We start from the raw sequence: 24085 nt of genomic DNA, 5'->3' as shown, positions 1-24085 counted from the left end.
GAGAGCCTAAATTTAGTGGCATGTTTTCCAAGTATGTAGGCACTTATCACAAACACTATTTTTGAGGAGTTGGATAATATAAAAATACCATAAAAATCACTTTCATGGAGGCACGAAATATCACAAATAATCTTCTTGGGGTTAGAGTTCAATAATCAGCGTAAAAATCTTTAAAAAATTTAAGCCAGTCTTCTGAAATCTGAACCATTGACACCTCACATGAAATTTAAGCTGCATCCAAAAGAAAAGCATTTAGTTAGGCGACATCCCATGTCTTGAGGAACTCTCTATTTCTATTTCTTCCTATGTCTAATTTAAAAGCTACATGTTTCCTACTATTAGTATAAAATATTTCTATCAAATATTGTTATAGTAGAATTTGTGAATTGTAATTGACACACAAGAGAAGGGGGAGAATGTTCCACTCACATTATTACATTATAATAAATATTCTTTCAAATAAATCAAAAGATTCACTCACATTATAAAACGTAGAATAATTCTACATCTAGATGAGAATGGTCAACTCACACTATTAAATAAATACTCTTTCAAATAAATTGAAAAAAAAAATACAACATCAAAAGGAAAACACAAATTTTGGAATTCATATCACATAGATAAAGATTCAATCTTAATAGAAAGAACAATCACAACACATAGAGGGGGATTCAAATTTATTAAGGTAGTACCTAGTCACTTTTTCCTTCTTTTATTGGTCTTTTAGTTTATGTGATGTACTTACAAAAAGTAGTGTGAATAACAAAAAAAGACCAATAAATAATTCAATTATGTTCTTGAAATAATATTGAGAGTTGATTTTAAAAAATTAAAATTAATGAAAAAAAAGATAAAACCGTTTGTGAAGGACAATAAAAAAAAACCAAATTGCATGTTAATAGTGTAAGTAGGTATCTAGGATGATCTAGAGCATAAGGATTCAAAAAGGCTACATGTAAGAAGTTGAGAGAACTTTAGAAAGCTTGTTTAATTCTTTTCTTTTCCACTTTTGCATCCCATAATTTTATTGGAAGGTTCTTTGTATATGTAATCTTGGTGTTCAACTAATTAAATTAGACAATGCTTGGAACTTTCATGTAGTTCAAAATATTGATTAAAAAATGTTAAATTTGGTTTCGATATATTATATATTTTTTAAAATAGAGGATTCTCATTGTAAAGTATATATTATATTTTATTTTAAGTGGAGAGTTCTCATTGTAAAGTATAGGAAAAACATTGTCTTTGTATATAACAAAATATAATCTAAGTAGAGTGATAAAGAATGGAACTGATAAATTTATAGCACCTATAATATTTTTATGAAAACAACGAAAAACAAGTGCCACATAGTGGCTTAGTACTTTCCTTTAATAGTATTAGTTTTAATTTTGATATAAATTTAGTTGTAATTTTATTATATGTATTAAATATATTAAAGTGTACTTTCATAGTTTTTAATAATCATATTCAATATTTTTCAAATATATTTTATACATAATTGATTTTGTACAATCATGTAGTTGTGGCAAATTGTTCAAATTAAGAAGCATAAATTTTTGTAACAAACACATTAATTCACATGAGATTCAAACATTATAATACATAAGAAATAAGTTGAATAATAATTTTAATACTTTGACAATATATTATTAAATATAATAATTGAAACAAAACTTTTTGTGTACTATGCTATATAATTTGGTAAAAAAAGTATTCAATTTTGTTTTATAATATATTATTTTTAAAATTTTATAATATAATATTAAAATTTAAATAATGATAATTGAAAGAGCAATTTAATAAATATTAGCAGTGGATGAATGAAATAAATACAATATAATTTTTTTAATATAATAAAATATTATAAATCTTTCAAACAAAAGTTGAAGAATTGGACTCATCTAAGAGTTGTAATAAATAATTAATGTAAATGATTAAAATATTTTAAAAAAATTATTTGATGTATTTCTTTATAATCAAACAAACTATTTATAATAGTTCTAAAAAATAAGAAATATAAATAATTGATTATATTCTTAGAATATATAGTTTTCTGTTCTAAAATCCATATACAATAATTGAAGTGTTAGATAGCACTTTGAAAAAAAAAATAACAATGTGCTAAACATTAGGAATAAGAGAAACAATAAAAAAATTCTATAAAAAAATACTTCAACAAACTCACAAATCAAATTCCCATATAAGACTCTAATCCATGCATCCAATTAAAAGGTAGAAAATTAATATTTATAAATTGTAAAGTTAAAAAATTGACATGTATTTCTTCGTAAACATAATATTTATAAAAAAATATGGAATGAAATGAATTTTTATTGGTAGAATAGAAGTAATTCAATAACAAGTTAACATGAGTAATTCAAAAAATGACACAATAGTACTTAACCTTCTGGCAAGTACTAAATAGTAATAATAATAATCCAACTAGTATGAGAACCTAGATTTAAGCTTGAATCTTAATTAATTAGTCCATCCTCATTAAAAAACAAAGAATTGTAATATTTTTTTAATACTTTAATATAAAAGTGGTGTATTTCTATTTGTAAATCTAAAAATACAATTACTCTAACTAAAATGTAGTATAATCAAAGTGTGGTGGAAAAGAAGAGAAATGCTAAATTTATAGCATTTATATATTATATTATAGAAATAATAATTTTTTTTTAATAATCTAACTAGTGGTGTGGAAACCAAGAGAAAAGATAAATTTAAGTTGGAGTCTTAATTAATTAGTCCACCTTAATTAGAAGAAACAAAGAGTTGTCCCTATTATTTTTTAAAATTTTAATAGGAACTTGGTGTATTTCTATTTTGAAAATTTAAAAATAACATTCAACAACTAGTGGAAGGAAAAAAAGGGGTGGGAAGGGAACGCTGGGGACTATAAATACGGAGGGTGTGGACCATAAATGCCTACCCCTCTCCACTCTTGTTTTGCAGTTTGAATAGGAGAAAACGAGCATATTGAGGACTAAAAGGAATGGCGGCTTTGGTGAAGTTATTAGTTTTGTGTATGTATTTGTGTGCATCTGCAAAGGCCACGGGCACCCAGTATGCTGTTGGAGATGAACAGAGGTGGGACTTCGGTGTAGATTATACAGAATGGGCTTCCACCAAAACATTCCATGTGGGCGACACCTTAGGTAAATTTATCTTTTAACTCTTCTACTTTTCCTTGTCAATAGTAATAGTAACAGTAACAACAAAGAGGTTTATTGAATCAACTGAAACAGTGTTCGAGTACCGAGGTGAATGGCATAACATCTTGGAGGTTGAGAAGCAGGCATATGAATCATGTGACACAAGTAATCCAATAGAGGAGTTTCGAGGGGGTAATAACATGATTTCACTTACCAGCACAGGGACAAGGTATTTCATTTGTGGAGTTCCCGCTCACTGCAACGTAGGAATGAAGTTGGAAGTCACCGTTTCGCCCGGTACTCATGTCCCTAAACACAACAGCGCGCAAACTGTTCCAGCCGGTAATTTTACTCGCACATCCACGCCTCCTTCAAGTGACACTGCACAGCCACAACAGCAGCATAACTGCGTAGGACACGTGTTACAGATGAGAAATGTGCTTACCTCCCTCTACATCATTCCATTCTTTTATCCTTCCATCCTCCGGCTTTTCTTTCTCCTTCCTCTTCTCCTTCTTTTCTCTCTTTTATTCTCCTCTCTTCTTCTTCTTCTCCTCCTCACCCCGAAACTCTTTAGAACTCTTTCACTCCCTCTTTAGAATTCTTTCACTCCCTATTGCACCAGATTTTACATTCTAATGTAGGAACACCCACTCTGTACTTATCTACTTTTCTTATATTTTCGATTAATTGAAAAAATTAGATGTAAGATTTCTCGCTGTAGTTCACTTTTTACATGGAATATAATGAAAAAGGTATGTTTGTACAAATGGTGTGGATTAATTCTTTGTAAAGGGCGAAACAACCGGCAACCACGAAAACTGGAATTGGAAAAGCTTGAAACAACTTGCGCATAAATAATTTCGACAAACTAAATAATCCAGCTCTAATTGTTAAATAAATAATTATTTTTTAAACACACAACAACATTGGAATTGTTGGTAGTTAACGCAAATATTTGAAACACATATCCCTTCACAACACGTTTAAATAAAAATTAGTTTCCTACTGATTAGAAATATTCACCACAGCAACGGAATCCATCAAATCCAAATTCTATGGTCTTTCAATATAGAAAGTTGAATATTCAAATATTCTTGTTATTATTAAATGTGATTTAATAGAGGACGCGGATATTCAAATTTCTATATTGTCAATCTAGTTTTATTTTAATGATTTTCTTATGTCATTGGGATGTAGTTATATTTGAAGATTTTTTATATGTTTGAAGATAAGGCAATAAATTCTATACGTTCAGAGTATTATATTAAAATATATTATTTTTTATAAGCAAGAGTTTAAAATATAATGATAATTTGTGAATCTCTTATATATATATATAGTTGACATATTTTCTACAAAACATATAATGCACCTCTACTTTATTTCATAATGTTCTTGTAAGATTTTTACAATAAAAAATTAATAATAATCAGAAGAATTTTATAGATGTTAATTCATGACTTATAAATAGATGTGATATGTACTTTTGTCAAATTTGTTCATATTTAAATTTGAATTTTTAGTTTAATTTACCAAGCATCTTCAATAAGTTTATTGTGAATATATTTATTTTAACCTTAAATATTATAAACATTTAATCCCTCTATAAAATGAATAGAAATGATTTAAGAAAAACTGAATAACACTAATTTTAATTAAAAGCGAAATCTAATACGAACTCCAATTCAACAATACAAGGAATGATAAAATCTTATTTCATACAGGGAAAAAATCTCTGGCACTTGCAAGCCCAATTGGATTGGCCGATCATACATAGCCAAACGAGGACTTTATTAATAGTAAGAAGATAGATGAACGATTGAATTGCTTTTCTTACCAAATCAATCCAATTTTGGTCATGTCTCCATTAATGATTTTCATTTTAAGATACTGTTCTCCCTATATTATATAAGTTTGTATTTTATCTAAAAATAGATTTCAATTTTTATTTTAAGAATATATATTTTTTAAGTAAGAGATAAATATTTAATATTTTTATTATACTTTAATCTATTTGTTTATAATAGATTTCATATTTTTGAGCATAATTTAAATGAAAATTTAAAAAAATATAAGATTGAATTAATATTATAAATTAATTGTAAAATTTAGTTTGATTTAATTAATTAATTTAATAAATATTGAAGGTTTTTTTTCTTTTTCATTTATTGTTAAATTATATTTATTTCTAAAATTAGAATTAATAAATATTTGGTTGAGCTATTCAACCCTAATAAAATGATTACAAAAAATCAGATTAATTTAATTTTTTTTAAAAATAAAACAACTTATTATTTAAATTTAAGTAGTTGCCTACCTTTATTTACATATTTTAACTCTTAAGTAACTTACTTTAATTAATTTAAAATCTTGGTTTCATAAATTGATTTAATAGTTTTCAATTTGAACAATCAAGAATAACTAAACTTTATCAATGCTAAGGCTACAATTAAGTTAAAAAAATTCAAACTGTCATAACTTTTAATCTACATAGACTCTACTCTAGTTTTTCCTATATTGATGGCGAATAGCTAATGATTAAATTGAGACTACACTAAATCATTAAATGATAGGCTATTTATGAGGAGATTGATGATAGGCTTCACAAAGAGAAGATGGAAAAACCAATGAGATGGAAAAATCAATGAACCTATGAAAATGTATTTTAAATTTAGTTATGTGTTGGATACTAGAACAAGAACAAAAAAGTCAACTTTGACTAAATTTAACACTTTTGCTCTAGGAGTTAAGCTTAGTGTGTGATATTTTAGCCGTTCCCAACAATCACAAGTGAAACTGAATAAAATTAACAAGAAGAAGAAGGAATCATTGCAAGGATTCATCGTCACATAACCAATCAAATTACAATGGATGAAGATAGATAAAATTTTCAATGATCTCTTGTTTTCAAATTTATGCCTCACAGATTTATAAAATAATATAATTGTAACAAAATTGTAAAATACAAGTGAAGAACTTGGAAAATTAGTTCATTGTAACTAAGAAAAAACAAACAGTTAGTTATTATATTCTTTTAATATATCAAGTAAATCTAAAAATAACAATAGAAATATAACAGAAAGAAAATATTTATAATAACTATTAGAAAAAATATTCATCATAGTTATGCGCCGGAGTTACCTCTCTGAGGTAGTCAGATTAATTGGGAGACTGGTTGAAAGAAACACCTAAATACATTGTTTCTTTTTTCTCTCTCTTCTTCCGTGGCAATGTGAAAGTTCTCCAACGACTAGTTATGAAAGATAAGAAAGTGTAAGAAAAAATGCAGCCCTACTTTCATTACTTAACCTACAGTATTTATTATTACATTATTATTAAAAAAAAAAGAGACGAAAACTATAGTCTCCACTTGAACTGAAAAAAATTAATTCTAACTGATAAAAATAATAATAATTTATTAATGTTTAATATAAATAATAGATCGGGCGCCTGGGCTGGACCTCAAGCTGTTCTTCCCTTTTTGCATTGTCACCATAAAACTAATATAATCTCAAAATAGTTATTATCACTCCACTATTATTAAAAAAAAACATTTAGAAATGTGACGATTTGCAATGTCAGAAGCAGATTGACTCACAACTGATAGAAATTAGAACAGTGAAATATAAATGAGTAGTATCTCGCTTCTCAAGCAAAGAGAATAATTATCAATATTTTCTGTTTATACGATGTTAAATATTATATTTATATTAATTTATATATTAACAGTATATATTGAAAAATTTATATTGCTCTTAGAGTATTTACTAAATAACTATCTTGAAATCTATATGCTTTTTCTGGGCCAAGTACTTATAATATCCAGATTTAAAAAGATAAATATTACACATATTGTTTCAGGTTTTGAACATTACTTAGAAAGTGAAGTAATTAATATTTAATTTCAAATATAAAATATAACAAAGGTGCAAAGCAGGATGTTCTTATAAAAAAGAATTGATTATTTGTTACAAAATTTGAATATTTTAATATCAAGTAAATCTAAAAATAAGAATGCAGATGAATTGCCATTTGTGTCTCCAACTACGGATGGATGGTTGTGTAGCGGCTAAAAGAGAGAAATTTTTGGAAGGATGAATTAAGAATGACGCTTGGGACACCGAAATCTGTGCTTTGGAAAGGAACAAACTTAGCGTGAATGGGATGGCTCCAGATCACGTGATGGGAAATTTTTGTTTTATTTGGGAAGTGCCTACTCTCTTCAAAATTTTATAGAATTGATATCTAACCTCGTGAATTTTTCATATTCTCAATGTTTTAATGTTAAAGACTACCTTAAATTTTGTGACGAAGTGTTGAACTTATGACAAATTATGGAAATTTATTCAAGATTAGTTGATTCTACCATGTCCGAAAATTCCTCATAGCACTTAAAATTATGCCATTTAAAGTATTCAAACTGTCACAACTTTTAATCTACAAAGATTCTACTAGGGCACTAGACTCTTAACTCTAAACATATAGTTTATTGTAGACCAATAATTGTACTTAATCTCGATTGATTTTCAATATTTAATTTGTATCCGTTGATGGATTTGGGAAGGAGATATTGATGTGAGAACCATTTGAGTACTTCTTGAGAAGCTCTCATTAGGTGGGTGGAATTGTGGATAGGGTTGAATCTAGTTTGGAAAAAAATAATGCATAATTATTTGTATTCATGGTAGAAGTTTAAGTCTATGTTAAAAATAAAAGTTGAAAAAAAAAAACTATATTATCATTTCCTGTCATCAAGGTAAATATATAAGAGAGAGTTTTTATTCATTGAATGAATGACATAGGAACCTTTGTAATAACAAGTATACCACAATATTAAAGTGATAAAAGAATGGACAAGAATAAATATGGAGAAAATTTTAAACGGTGATGAAAATTTGGGAATACATGTTATCACAGTCAAAGGCTGCATAATGTTAATCTTCAAGAGATGAATTTACATGACAAAATAATTGATAATAATGTTGAGGTGGAACCTGTTTGACTTTAAAAAATCCATAAATTCTTGTTTTCACCACACTCAAACATAACATGCCAAGTTTATAATTTTCTAATTAGATTTATAAACTATTATAATTTTCTTACAAATCCATTGGGTGTTTCTTTCATGCAATTAGTACATATATTATGACAACTCTAATTAGGGTTCACATGCACCAATCTTACCCATTGTTCTTCAATTGATTACGACCCTTCATTATAATTAAACGTTTATAAAAGGCCAAGGGATTCTCATTTGTTGAAGAAAGATAGGTTATTGATATAATTATATTAGAGATTTATAATTAGAGTAAGATAGTAGACATATTTAATTTTTTCCCATAGTGCTATCAAAGACGTTGAAATTTTATAGAGAAATAAAGGAGCTTCCTAAAAATATAAATTGTTCATCAATCCAAGTCCCGAATCAAAAGTTAGGCCTCTTAGAAGTTGGACTACCATTTCTAGATTCTTTTCATTTTGCACCGACTTCTGATGTAAACCATTTTTGGGCCGACTTAAGGATTGTTTTATGATCTTTAGTTGATAAGGATGAATCTTAATTGTGAATCCCTATGCATTACATATATCTAATCAGAAAAAGAGAAGGATTAAGTGGCTACATGGGTGAATCACAATCATTGATTCATACCTAACCCTTAGTCACCTAGGTCTTCTTAAGGAAGACAAACCCTAAAATTTCTAACATTGCTTAAGGAGAATTGAGGAGAGTTTACATGTGTAAACAAGAGCATTCATAGTGATTAAGGTTTTATTTTTTGAGTTACATTGTAGAATCAATTTAAGTAGAATAGAGGAAAGGAATCAGAAGACAACGAAGTTACATCTGATAAAAATGGATCAAGTACACATCAATATAGAGGTGATCTAACATCAAGAAATAGAGTGCTAACTAAAGGATCATTTATGAAACATTCTAACAGGTGAATGAGTTAAATCTTTTATAAAGCAGTCCTAACAAATTGTTGTAAATCCTTTAACAGGGTGCTTACTTCATTGTAAGTTAAGGTTCTCTTACCAAGAACACTTCTAATAGGGTGTTGAAATCTTTTAATAGGGTAAGGTCTAACAATCTTGTAAACCTTTAATAGGGTAGACCTTTCACAGGGGAGATCATGTTTCATGATCAAAACATTATAACCTTCATTGGATACACTTTATTACTGTAGTAGTGAAGATTTGTGGGTGTCATCCCCACCCTAGTTTTTCCTTCTTCTTGGAGGCTTTCTGGGTAACCAAATATCTTGTTTCACATATGTGATTGAATATTTTACTTTCATGCTATGGATGTATATGCTTAATTTGGTATTTCAGTTTATATGCATAGATTATGAGATGGATGTGTGGTGAATGTTGTTAAGGTTGAACGTTTTAAGTGCTAATTCAACCCTTCCCCATCTCAGAGTTTGCTTCCCTATTGTAACTCCAACACCTGTCTTTGTAAGTTGAAGCATAGTCAAACACTTATTTATCTTTTGTTCAGGGATTCTATATTGATGTAATTGATTGAATGTATATGTATACATCTAGTTTCCTATTGTTAAACTAAAATGATTGAACCTTTCTTCTATTTGACCTATCATTAGACCCAAGGTGTTGAAGATAAAGACTTGTAATTAGGAATTGTAATTGGGTTAATAACTACTTCATGGCACCACAAAGTTTTACATTGTGATTGCATATTAGTCTTTCAGATGGTTGATATATTCTTGTCAATGGATACACCTTCTTTATTATTTGGCTTAACTTCTTGCATAAAGAAAAGCTTGGTAATTATTGTTTTGAAAAATCCCAAAACTCAATTGATAACAAAAGAAAAACTATGTAAAATTGTGGAGGTTTCATATGTTTTTTTAATATTTCTTTGGAGGCCATGGTGTTCATTGATAATTGGATATATCAAATTTCCACAATCCATTGCATTATATTGATTTGCTTATGGATTCGATTATGTAAAGCTTTTTACCATCAACGTTTTGAATCACACTACATGATCCATCATCAAGATGAAAGTGGAAATCTCTTGCTCTCTTTCATATAGTATGTACTGACTTCCGAGGTTATACATGCCATCACCAACATTTATACTATCTCCATCTAACTTCACTAGTAATAATATGACATTAGCAACAAGTTATAAACAAAACAATACACTGTTGTATACCAAATTCTATACTTAAAAAGTTTTCTGATTACCAAACACTAAGTATCTTCATTTCTGAGGTTTCCTATGAGCATGTACATCATGTGTTTCCATAAATGAAAATAATTAAATATCAGTATTAGCCAATTGTCAACAATCACCCTCTTTGGCATTTATTGCAACAAAATAGGAAAAATTTGCTAAGTGACAAAAAAAAACTTAACACAACAAAAATAAACAACACATTACATTACATCTATTACAATTTGTTCAACTTTACACAAGCTCCCCCTTACAATATACTTTACAATTTTCTGCAACTAGTCCCCCTTTGACATCAATGAAAAAGGTCAAAATGTCAAAAATTGTCCAAAAATGATCAAAAGAACATATTGTCCTTCCTTATGCTGGTATAATCTTCATGCAATCATCAAAGTTTTCCTTAAGACTGTTCATACCTTTAGTCCATGTCTCCTTGGTGGATTCAGTAGAGGTGAGAATTGCACATAGAGCATATGATGCAATCTCAACGACATTAAGATTTGAATACGAAAAGTTAAAATATGTGTCCTGTAGTTTACCACACTCAAACATAACATGCCAAGTTTATAATTTTCTAATTAGATTTATAAACTATTATAATTTTCTTACAAATCCATTGGGTGTTTCTTTCATGCAATTAGTACATATATTATGACAACTCAAATTAGGGTTCACATGCACCAATCTTACCCATTGTTCTTCAATTGATTACGACCCTTCATTATAATTAAACGTTTATAAAAGGCCAAGGGATTCTCATTTGTTGAAGAAAGATAGGTTATTGATATAATTATATTAGAGATTTATAATTAGAGTAAGATAGTAGACATATTTAATTTTTTCCCATAGTGCTATCAAAGACGTTGAAATTTTATAGAGAAATAAAGGAGCTTCCTAAAAATATAAATTGTTCATCAATCCAAGTCCCGAATCAAAAGTTAGGCCTCCTAGAAGTTGGACTATCATTTCTAGATTCTTTTCATTTTGCACCGACTTTTGATGTAAACCATTTTTGGGCCGACTTAAGGATTGTTTTATGATCTTTAGTTGATAAGGATGAATCTTAATTGTGAATCCCTATGCATTACATATATCTAATCAGAAAAAGAGAAGGATTAAGTGGCTACATGGGTGAATCACAATCATTGATTCATACCTAACCCTTAGTCACCTAGGTCTTCTTAAGGAGGACAAACCCTAAACTTTCTAACATTGCTTAAGGAGAATTGAGGAGAGTTTACATGTTTAAACAAGAGCATTCATAGTGATTAAGGTTTTATTTTTTGGGTTAAATTGTAGAATCAGTTAAAGTAGAATAGAGGAAAGGAATCAGAAGACAACAGAGTTACATCTGATAAAAATGGATCAAGTACACATCAATATAGAGGTGATCTAACATCAAGAAATAGAGTGCTAACTAAAGGATCATTAATGAAACATTCTAATAGGTGAATCAGTTAAATCTTTTATAAAGCAGTCTTAACAAATTGTTGTAAATCCTTTAACAGGGTGCTTACTTCATTGTAAGTTAAGGTCCTCTTACCAAGCACACTTCTAACAGGGTGTTGAAATCCTTTAATAGGGTAAGGTCTAATAATCTTGTAAGCCTTTAATAGGGTAGACATTTCACAGGGTAGATCATGTTTCATGATCAAAACATTATAACCTTCATTGGATACACTTTATTACTGTAGTAGTGAAGATTTGTGGGTGTCATCCCCATCCTAGTTTTTCCTTCTTCTTGGAGGGTTTTTAGGTAACCAAATATCTTGTTTCATATATGTGATTGAATATTTTACTTTCATGCTACAGATGTATATGCTTAATTTGGTATTTCAGTTTATATGCATAGATTGTGAGATGGATGTGTGGTGAATGTTGTTAAGGTTGAAAGTTTTAAGTGCTAATTCAACCCTTCCCCCTCTCAGAGTTTGCTTCCCTATTTTAACTCCAACACCTGTCTTTGTAAGTTGAAGCATAGTCAAACACTTATTTATCTTTTGTTCAGGGATTCTATATTGATGTAATTGATTGAATGTATATGTATACATCTAGTTTCCTATTGTTAAACTAAAATGATTGAACCTTTCTTCTATTTGACATATCATTAGACCCAAGGTGTCGAAGACGAAGACTTGTAATTAGGAATTGTAATTGGGTTAATAACTACTTCATGGCACCACAAAGTTTTACATTGTGATTGCATATTAGTCTTTTAGATGGTTGATATGTTCTTGTCAATGGATACACCTTCTTTATTATTTGGCTTAACTTCTTGCATAAAGAAAAGCTTGGTAATTATTGTTTTGAAAAATCCCAAAACTCAATTGATAACAAAAGAAAAACTATGTAAAATTGTGGAGGTTTCATATGTTTTTTTAATATTTCTTTGGAGGCCATGGTGTTCATTGATAATTGGATATATCAAATTTCCACAATCCATTGCATTATATTGATTTGCTTATGGATTTGATTATGTAAAACTTTTTACCATCAACGTTTTGAATCACACTACATGATCCATCATCAAGATGAAAGAGGAAATCTCTTGCTCTCTTTCATACAGTATGTACTGACTTCTGAGGTTATACATGCCATCAACAACATTTATACTATCTCCATCTAACTTCACTAGTAATAATATGACATTAGCAACAAGTTATAAACAAAACAATACACTGTTGTATACCAAATTCTATACTTTAAAATTTTTCTGATTACCAAACACTAAGTATCTTCATTTCTGAGGTTTCTTATGAGCATGTACATCATGTGTTTCCATAAATGAAAATAATTAAATATCAGTATTAGCCAATTGTCAACAATCACCCTCTTTGGCATTTATTGCAACAAAATAGGAAAAATTTGCTAAGTGACAAAAAAAAACTTAACATAACAAAAATAAACAACACATTACATTACATCTATTACAATTTATTCAACTTTACACAAGCTCCCCCTTACAATATACTTTACAATTTTCTGCAACTAGTCCCCCTTTGACATCAATGAAAAAGGTCAAAATGTCAGAAATTGTCCAAAAATGATCAAAAGAACATATTGTCCTTCCTTATGTTGGTATAATCTTCATGCAATCATCAAAGTTTTCCTTAAGACTGTTCATACCTTTAGTCCATGTCTCCTTGGTGGATTCAATAGAGGTGAGAATTGCACATAGAGCATATGATGCAATCTCAACTACATTAAGATCTGAATACGAAAAGTTAAAATATGTGTCCTTGGCCTTGACACATTCCTCCAACTATTTGTCAAAAAAATATATTTTTGGAGAAATAGACTCTCTGAAATTCGATATCCTCTTCAAAATTTTTTCTCTTCGAAGTTATAGTTTCCTAATATCACTGTGGATATTGGCCACTTGTCCTTCAAAATCATCTACTTTACAAGATGGATGTTGGATCCAGCTGGGTAGAGCCTCTAGCTCACTCATCTTCCGTCTATCTAACTATTGATTTCTTTGTTAAGCTTATGTGATAAGGTACACTTGATATACAAAGTTTTCCCATCCTGTTGGCATTTTCAAAGTTCCTTGATACAAGTACCAAGATTAACCAAATCATTTTTAATGTTTTGACAGATGATGCTAAACAAGTTAGCATCATGGGAAATTTGTACCTTTTCTTCTGCAACATTCAACAAGTTAGTAAACTCTTCATCAAATGATTTCAGCACTTGTGCCCTCTATTTAGGATTTGATTCAATGTGTTGTACTACCAAAGTACTATGTAGTCTATCAGTAACTTCCACTAAAGTTTTCTTTTAGCCTTTTACTGTTCTATTTTTCTGTATAAGTTTTGATAAAGATGAGATCAAATTGGTTTGATCATCATCATCAATAGCTAAATTGGAAAGAGAGAGTGGAGTAGATGAACTAGATGGTTTAGTATCATCCTCTATTTATTTCTTAGCTTCTTCTTTTGTTCTTCTCTCTTCTTCCTCTTTCTTTTCTCTTTCTTCTCTTTCCTTTTCTCTCTTGTCTTCCAATCTCTTCTTCTTATCTTCTTTTTTCATTCTATTCTTTTCCTCCTCTTCCTTTCTTCTCTTCTCATCCTCAAGAAATTTTTGCTTGGCCTCCTCTATTATCCTTTTCTCTTCTTCAAGTAACCTCTTCTCCTCTGCAATCTATCTTAGTTTGTCCTCAATATCCTTGGTATTGGGTTCATTAGGTTTGAAAGCTTCAAATGGATTAGTATAATCAATGTTGATGGTAACATTGTTTTGATCAATTTGCATAGTTTCACTACTCACTGATACTTCTGAGGTTCTAGGCGCTAGAGGAGATGTTGCCTTTGACTCTGTTAACATTTGATTGATAGCTACCACAATCTCACTTCTTAGTTTATCTTTTTCACCAATCATAAATAGAAATAATCTCACTTTATTTCTTTAATATGGTGCAAGGTTATTCAACAATCTTTTAATTTCTTCTTCATCATCAGTCTTGCAAATAGTTCCAAGCTTACACTTCTGAAGTTCTAGATCTTCTTCCCTTGTAGGAGTTTTCTTCTGAATAAGTCTTTCATAGACTTTCTGGTCAATTAAAGTCTCAAGATCCTTCAATTTTAGATTGTTTTCTATAATATATCTCATAGTTGAGATATCAGTCTAATCCTTCTCAAAATTATTATACAAATCATAAAATGCGTTCATCTGAACAAAGTTACCTTGATTAGCAATAGTTATGTTGATCTTCTCTATCTTCGGCTTCCAAGGTTGTCGAGATTTGCCTCCCAATTACTTTGATGGAGTCACTTTCTCTGCTTGCTTGATCTCTTGTTCTTCTTCCTCTTCATCACTAGACTCAACAATTGTCAACAATGTTTTCTATCGTTTGCCTGGTCTAGTGGCTTGTTGTTTTACCTTCTTTGTTTTAGTAGTCACCGCTTCCACCAATCTTTTAGATTTTCTTTTCGATTCACTTGGTTGAACATCTAACACTGTTGAATACAGAATGCTCTATTCCAAAGATGTTCAAAGGTTGAATATTCAATATTCCTTACTTCATAGTTTTCCTTACAGCCTCAGACTCACTCTTTGTCATTCTGGCCTCTGATAGTGCTTTCTTCATTATAGATTCTATCTTTTTGTGCGATGCCTTCTCCACAGATGCCTAATGAGCTGACTGGGTAATCTCATCATATGTACCAAATCTATATTCTGCTCTATCCTAATCTGAATTTAACAATAAATCAATATAAGAAATTTCTATATAATCATTTCATTTATAACCCAAGGGATCAAGAAATGTTTCCTGAGGTTCCACTACATGAATATAGGTAAAATCTGTGTCAACCAAAACACAAATGTCTTCCTTAAATCTGTCTACAATTGTAGGTGCAATTTTGAATCTTTGTTTCATTTTAGTTTGAAATGTTCTCATTATTAGGTTGCCACTGTCCAATATCTTATCTACAGGATGCCTTCTGCATACTTATGTGATCCTCTCCATTGTACATTTGTCATTTCTCATCATCTCTATGACTGATAAGTAAGGAAATATTTTAAGTACATGAAAGAATATGTGATTGATCAATGACTGAAATCTAAACACACTATTCTTTGTCCTCTTGATCTTATCTAGGTTTTCTAAGAGTTGCATTCTCAGAATTTCACTAAGATTCACTTGTTCCTTCTCTACATATATCTTATATGTTGCATACATGAATCTAGCTGATAGTTCATCAATCTTTGAGCTTGCACATATAGAATAGGCAATGATTCTACTCAAAAATCTTACATCATCTTGTTTGATGGTGTTGATCACCATGGCCTTTCCATTATATACTTCTTTAGTATAACTTTCAACTTTCTTCTTGACCATTTTCTCACCTATAGGTATTCTACCTTGTTTACTAAGACCAATTACCTCACGAATTAGGTCAACAAAAATATCAATTACATTATCTTGCATCCATAGTTTTCCATCATGTATCGTACTCAATATGATCTGTGTCCAAGTCACGATAGAAGTGATATTTGAAAAGGGCTAGGTTCCTTAAATGTTCAAATCTGGGCTTCATAGTCATGTTGTGATTCAAAAAAAATTCCATATTTTTGTTCATGTATTCACTACCAATCAATTCAAACTTACTATTCATATAACTTCCTACATCTTCAAGATATGCAACATTGTTTAGAGTGATAGACAATGCCGAGTTAGGGTTTCTCTTAGTGGGTTTTATGGAAACAACCTTCAATTTAGGTCTATCCTCATTCTCAACATTTTTCACTACTGACATATCCATGATTCTATCAAATATGAACTTTTACCAAACAAATTTGCAGAAAAATGATAAAATACCTTTTTCTGAAAACAGGGTTTGCTTCAAAATTGCCTCAACGTGTTGCTTCTGAGTACTCTTCACTTTAGATTTATTCGTAATGAAGTGAAAATCATTTATGTACTCCATTTATTCCATCAAATTGAACTTGCATTAATTGTGTACTTTGCAAATATGAAAAAGCTATCAATTAAATTTTGTCATCGAATAACTGCTCAAGATCATCTATCCAATCTTTAGATGTCACCCAAGGTTTTCCATAGCTATTTTCCATCATGACCAAACTCTATTGAACTTTGCATCATGAAGTTCTCTGTAAAAACATACTTTTCATCTTCTGCTATAGAATTAGCCTTTTGTTGTAATACCAATAACTCTTCAAATTCCTTCATAACTTATTTAGATAAGCTCCAAATTACAAGCGAGCTTAGGTACCATCTAAACATATCTCAATACACCTTTTCCCAACTTCACTAGCTGTAATTCAATCTTTGAATGAAGTTCTCAAATTCTAATGTTGTGAACAAGCTTAATTCAATTTAATTGAATCAAACTCAACAACTAACTTTGACCTTCTTGTCTCATCATCATTTATCTTTTCTTTTGATATATCTATCCTTTTACAAATTCCTCATTAAGTTCTTCTCGAAGTTCACTAACAATTTTTATGTGTTCCTCATTGTCTCTATTAGTTTCAGAGTTCCTTTCATGGTTCTTTCTGTCATTTCTGATGTTCTTTTCATCATTCCTTTTTTTCCCAAAGTTTCTTCCATTGTTCCTTCTATCTCCAAAATTTTTGTCCATTCTATAGCACTTTGTTGTATGTCCGAAGTTGTTGCATAACTGACATACTAGTGTTCTGCTTCTAGGATTATGTTGTTCATCAAGTGCATGATAATTTTGATCAATCTATCCTAAGATGTTACACTTATAATACATGATCTATCTTTTGTCTTCATAAGATCTTCCTTCTCTTGATGTCATTTCATTAGATCTTCTTCTATCTACAAGGTTAGTATTTCTAGAAATTCTACTATTTCTTCTATCATTATCATACTTAGGTTTCCTACAATTAATTGCATTATGACCCATACCATGACAATTATGACAATAAAAGTCCTTAACATGAATAAATTACCTATTTATACAATCTCTTTTCATATGGCCTATTTCATTACATAAAAGGCACTTACCTCTAAATTCATACCTAGTTTCCTTGGGAGATTTCACTTGCTTTGGTTCATCCAAAATTTCAACTTCCTTGTCTTGTCCAACTACTTTGGACTTATCAGAAGATTGACTGGATTCAATCTTATCATCAGATTTGTCTTTCTCTTTTGGATCTGATCTAATCTCAGGTTTCTTTGCAGACATGTTAATTAGATAACCAAGACTAGTCTTATCATAGGTAGGTCTCTGTATTGCCACTGAATCATCAAAATTTTCTCTGCTAGAATAAAGCTTCTCAAGCTACTACTTGCACTAAGTTAATTCACCTTTCACAATAGTATTGTACTTATAGAGTTCTTCATGATCTTCTTTCAATGTTTCAAACTCAGATGCTTTCTTTGCTAGACTTGCTCTAAGATCTGCATTTTCAGTCTTCAAATTAGATTCAACTTTTCTAGGATCATTTCTCAAAGTCAATTTCAGATTTGTAATCTTCAATTCATGCTTCAAGATCTTGTACTCTGTCTTCAACTTTGAATAATCATCATCACTAGTTCCAGATTTAGTAGATTTAAGCTTGGATTTTAGATGTTCAATCTTTTCCTTCAATTGACCAATGTATACTTTGGAGTCTTCATTTTATCTCTTTCTTTAGTAAGGAGATCAATTTGGTCAAGAGCTTCTTCAAGGTTCTTCATCAACTATTCAAAGGAGATCAATTTGTTCAAGAGCTTCTTCAAGGTTCTTCATCAACTATTCCATATCCCTAGGGATCTTACTCAAGCTATTCAACCTCTTCAAAGTAACTACGTTCTCGATACCAATTGTTAGAAATAGGGATCACATGGGGGGTGGGGTGTGTGGTTGAATCAGTAATCTACAAATTTTAGTCACCAATTAGATATTTTTTCTTACTTTAAATCATGCATAATAAAGCAATGCTAAATAGTAATAGTAGCAACAAAGATAACACATAACACTATATTTTGTTAACTAGCAAAACCTTGGCTAAGGGAAAACCCCAATGGAAATGATACCCACTAGATAATATACTAATATATAAGTTCCTCGTTAGAGGATGGACCCTATTAGGATTCAATGAGAAAATTCAGTATAAGGAGTCCCTGTTAGGAGACTTTGAATCCCTTTTAGGAGTCGTAGTATAGTAAATGCAAGATGAGCCCACTACCCAAACATGCATTTCCAATTATAAGAAGAGCTCACTACTCAAACAAGTAGTTAGGCTTCTAGAATATAAGTATTATATCTTCTTCCTTGAATGATCTTTGATCTTTAGCTCGATCTCGGATCACAAATTATCTCATATAAAACTTTGCATATATCGCTTTCTCAAAAGTTTGCATATAATCACAATTACAAGATGACACTTGTAATCACACTTCTCATCACAAGATGTCCTTTTCATAAATACCATGCCTTTACAAAAATTGTTACTGGGTCGTCTTAGAGCACAATCCATTTTTTCAACTTAAGTAAACATCTAGGATGTCAACCCTAATTGGACAAGTAATTATCTTGTAAACAAAATAATCCTTTCATTCATTTCCACTATCATGTTTTGCTCCAAACATGATTATCTCTATTCTATACAGTCTGTACCAACTTCTGAGGCTATACACATCATTTCCAACATGTATACTATCTTCGTCTAATTTCTCTAGTCATAATATGATGTCAACGACAAGTTATAAATAGAATGATACACTATTGTATACCAAATTCTATACTTAGACAATTTCTAATTACCGAACACCTAATATCTTCATTTATGAGGTTTCTTGTGAGCATGTACATTATGAGTTTCCATAAATGACAACAATTACATATCACTATTAGCCAATTTTCAAAAACAATTAATTTAAAAATATTCAAACGAACACAACCTTTAATCTACACAGACTCTACTTTAGTTTTTCCTATACTGGTGGCTAATAGCTAATAGGTTGATTAAGTTGAGTCTACATTAAATCATTAGATGATAGGCTATTTATGAGGAGATTGATAATAGAATATTTATGAGGGGATTGACAATGTGAATTTAAGGTTTCATAGAGAGAAGATGGAAACACCAATGAGATGGAAAAATCAATGAGCCTGTCAAAATGTATTTTAAATTTAGTTGTGTGTTGGATACTAGAACTAACTCATCCAGAAAATAAAATTAATGTTGACAAGAGAAACAAAATAAATGTGACCCACAACAAAAAGGTCAACTTTGACTATTTGACACTTTTGGTCTAGGAATCAAGCTGAGTATGTGATGTTTAAGCTGTTCCCAACAATCACAATTGAAACTGAATAAAATTAACAACAACAACAACAAGGAATTGTTTAAAGGGTTCAACATCATGTAACCAATCAAATTATGGTGGATGAGGATGGATAAAATTTCAAATTATCTCTTGTTTTCAAATTTAAGTCTCATTACAAATGATAATGTGACAGAAATTATAAAATAATATAATTGTAACAAAATTGTAAAATACAAGTGAGGAACTTGGAAAATTAGTTGATTGTAACTAAGAAAAAACAAGGAGTTAGTTATTATATTCTTTTAATATTTTAATATCAAGTAAATCTAAAAATAATAATAGAAATATAATAGGGAGAAAATATTTATCATATCTATTAGAAAAATTATTCATCATATTTATTAGAAATATGATGGGTGCCAGAGTTACCTTTGTGAGGTATTTAGATCTTGGTGAAAACATGAAGAATTAGGAAACCATAAAGATTAATATGGAGACTAGTTGAAAGAAACACCTAAATATTGCATTGAGAAAGATCTAAAAGATCCAAAAGAAACATATAAGAGATTTGGAGCATACCATTGTTGAGTCCAGTGAGACCAAATCATGTTGCCACCATGATTTCCATTCTGATATTGAAAAGAAATAGATATCCTCTACCATGAATTGCCATTTGTGTCTCAAATTACAAATGGATGGTTGTGTAGTGGCTAGAATAAAGAAATTTTTCGAAGGATGAATTAAGAATGACACTTGGGAAATAGAAATTTGTGCTTTATATGATGTAATAAAAAAACAATGTAGAAAGGAACAAACTTAGTTAATGTGAATGCGATAGCTCTAGATCACATGATGGGAAATTTTTTTTGTATCTAGGAAGTGCCTACTATCTTCAATTTATAGAATTGATATCTAACCTCTTGAAGTGTTGATATTCTCGATGTTTTAATGTTAGAGACCATCCTTAAGTTTTATGATGAAGTGTTGAACATATGAAAAAATGTGGAAATTTATTCAAGATTAGTGGATTCTAACAAGCTAGAAAATTCCTCATAGCACTTAAAATTATGCCATTAAAAATATTCAAACTTTCACAACTTGTAATCTACATAGATTCTACTAGGGCACTAGACTCTTAATTCTACACATATAGTATATTTTAGACTAATAATTTTACTTAAGTTTGATTGATTTTCAATATTTAGTTTGCATCCATTGATGGGTTTGGGAAGGAGATATTGATGTGAGAGCCATTTGAGTATTTTTGAGAAGCTCTCATTAGGTGGCTGGAATTGTGGATAAAGTTAAATCTAGTTTGGAAAAAAAATTCCATAATTATTTGTATTCATTGTAAGAAGTAGATGAGGTAAAAGTTTAAGTCTATGTTAAAAATAAAATTTGAAAAAAAAAAAAAACTATATTATCATTACCCAACATCAAGATAAATATATAAGAGAAAGTTTTTATTCATTAACGAATAACATAGGAACCTTTGCAATAACAAGTATACCACAATATTAAAGTGATAAAAAAATGCACAATAGAGAAGTGGCCATGATGCCATTGAATGATCTTGTTTTTTATTATATCATATAGTATTTAGTAATTCATCGTAAAAAATTGGATTTTTTGGCCTTATATGATTTAGTCAAACAAAACTCTCATCAATGGAGGTGAGTAAAATTTGACCTCCCCATTTGACACGAAAATACATATGGTTTTCTTTATATCATATAGATTGGAAAAAATAAATTTGAAGGATGGAAAAATCCATGAGAAAACAATGAAATAAAAGACAATGTAATTAATCTATATTATGACAATTGTAATTAGGGTTTAAAGGCACAAATCTTATAAATTGATCTTCAATTGATTTCAACCCTTCATTATAATTAAATATCTATAAAATATCAAGGCTTATCATTTGAAGAGAGATAGGATATTGATTGGTTATATTAGATTAAGATAGTAGACATATTGGATGGTTTTTCATAATGGTATCAAAGAGCTTGAGGATTCTTTTTTCCTTTTATGGTGAATTAGTTTTAATGTTTATTTGAAGTGGTACACAATTACCTCAATCCCTCACTTAAAACTTATTTTATTTTGACCGGAGTTTGCATAAATAACTAAGTTGTCATGTTTACAACACTGGAGTAAGCAACTCTAATTGAGCACATGATTTTACATGCTGCACCTTTGTAGGCTTATCCTCTCATCATTGCACTTACTTCTGTGCTTAATGGAAGATAATCTACTTTTGGTGGACATGTGCCTTGTTGTAAGACTTATCAATATGCTAATTCCTAGGCATTCTAGAAGCATTCCAAAGGCCTTTATATATAGGCATTCCTAGTGTACTTGATATATATTGAACTGAACATTGAATGATAATAAATCAATTTTGAATATTGTTATTCTGATCATACCTTCTTGGTCTACTATTGTGCTTGTGCTTGAATTCCTTGATCTTGGGTGATTTTTCCCTAAGGCAAATTCTTATTTGGTATCATAGCTATACCAAATTCTAACACAATATTATGCTTAAAAATTATCCTACAAAGATATAAAAATGAAAAAAAAAGTTTAAAATATGACATATATTTATTGTTTAAGTATCCAACAGAAAAGAACAACCCTTAGAAATATAGAAAATATGTTTCCCATTCATCAGTGCATTAATGAAGACATAAAAATAACTCTTGAGATATATATTGGATGGTATTTAATCCCCCTCCCTATAATAATTATGAGGTTCCTATTTATCTCTTAAGGAAATTATATTGAGTTTATCCCTAGGGAGATTCATAATTATTTTGATATAATAGAGTCTAAGGGTAGAGGTGGAGGGTCATCATTTAAAGGGAAGATAGAATGTCGTGACCCTAATACACCTAGGGAACTTTTTTTGCAAGCCCTAAGTGGAGAATGTTGTTTCTCCTACTATTGTGGTGGAACACCAACACAATGAGTAACAATAGTTCCCTCACTCATAGTCTCAATCATTTTGTGACTCATTTACTAAAGGATGGTCCTTTTAAGTCTAGACAAGGACATATTTTCTAGTCATGTCAACCTTTGTTGTAATTTGGCACTACTAATAGAGATAAGGAAGAGGAGGATGGAAAATGATAGATGACTACCTCAATGTAATATTTCAAATTAATTCACAATTAAATATTTAAAATTGTATAAACTATTTTGATCACATTTTTGGAAATAATTCTTCAAATTTTATATTATCATTGATATTACACAAATCTTAGTATTAACCGAATAGAGTCTGGCAATGCAAGAACTTCAGTGGTAAAGGATTCCATTCAGGAAACAAAGGGACTTCAATGTTAGCCAAGTACAATTGGGCAATAAAGAAAGAAAAGTGTTAACTAAGTAGTCTCACATCAAATGAATCCTATATCAATTGTATTAACCGAGTAGCAAAAAATTGTACTTGTTAATTGATTGACTAATTAAGGCCGACTAGTTGGATGTTTAATGGTTATTTGAAAAGTTATTCAAGCTGACTTGACAAAGACTATGATATATAACAAGGATCAAGATGTGAAATGAAGAGTGTGCATATGTGTAGAAAAGATGAATATGTGATCAAAGTAAGAGAGAAGAGTAGGCAAGTGTTGATGATAAGCATCAACGAATATTTTGATCATCAAAGATCCATAGGTCAATAGAAAATAGAGATCTAAATCTACAAAATAATTTTTTTCATAAATCATGTCAAATAATTGTTACCTTCTAACCATTGCAAAAGTGAAGAAATCTCCTAATAGAGTTGACTTGATAGTTAGATTGTAAATCTTCTAACAATGTGACATTTCAAGATTAAAGTGTTTAAAGACCTCTAACTAGAATCCTAATAGGGTGAACTAAATCCTTTAACAAGGTAATACTTAATAGTATGAATTTTAACATTTAATAGGTTTCCCTCCTAACATGGCTCACTTTAGAAAGAGT

General features: G+C 29.9%; 1 pseudogene; it reads left to right on the top strand.

Moving 5' to 3' along the window:
* The first annotated feature begins 3001 nt into the window (after positions 1-3001).
* Positions 3002-24085, top strand: part of LOC149546595 (chemocyanin pseudogene) — a 62239-nt pseudogene continuing 41155 nt past the window's right edge.

This window comes from Cupressus sempervirens, chromosome 7 (assembly GCF_028749045.1).
Source record: "Cupressus sempervirens isolate cs-2001-9-10 chromosome 7, ASM2874904v1, whole genome shotgun sequence".
NCBI classification, from domain to species: Eukaryota; Viridiplantae; Streptophyta; class Pinopsida; order Cupressales; family Cupressaceae; genus Cupressus; species Cupressus sempervirens.
The sequence above is the reverse complement of the archived record's forward strand: the minus strand, read 5'-3'. Positions and strand labels throughout refer to the sequence as shown.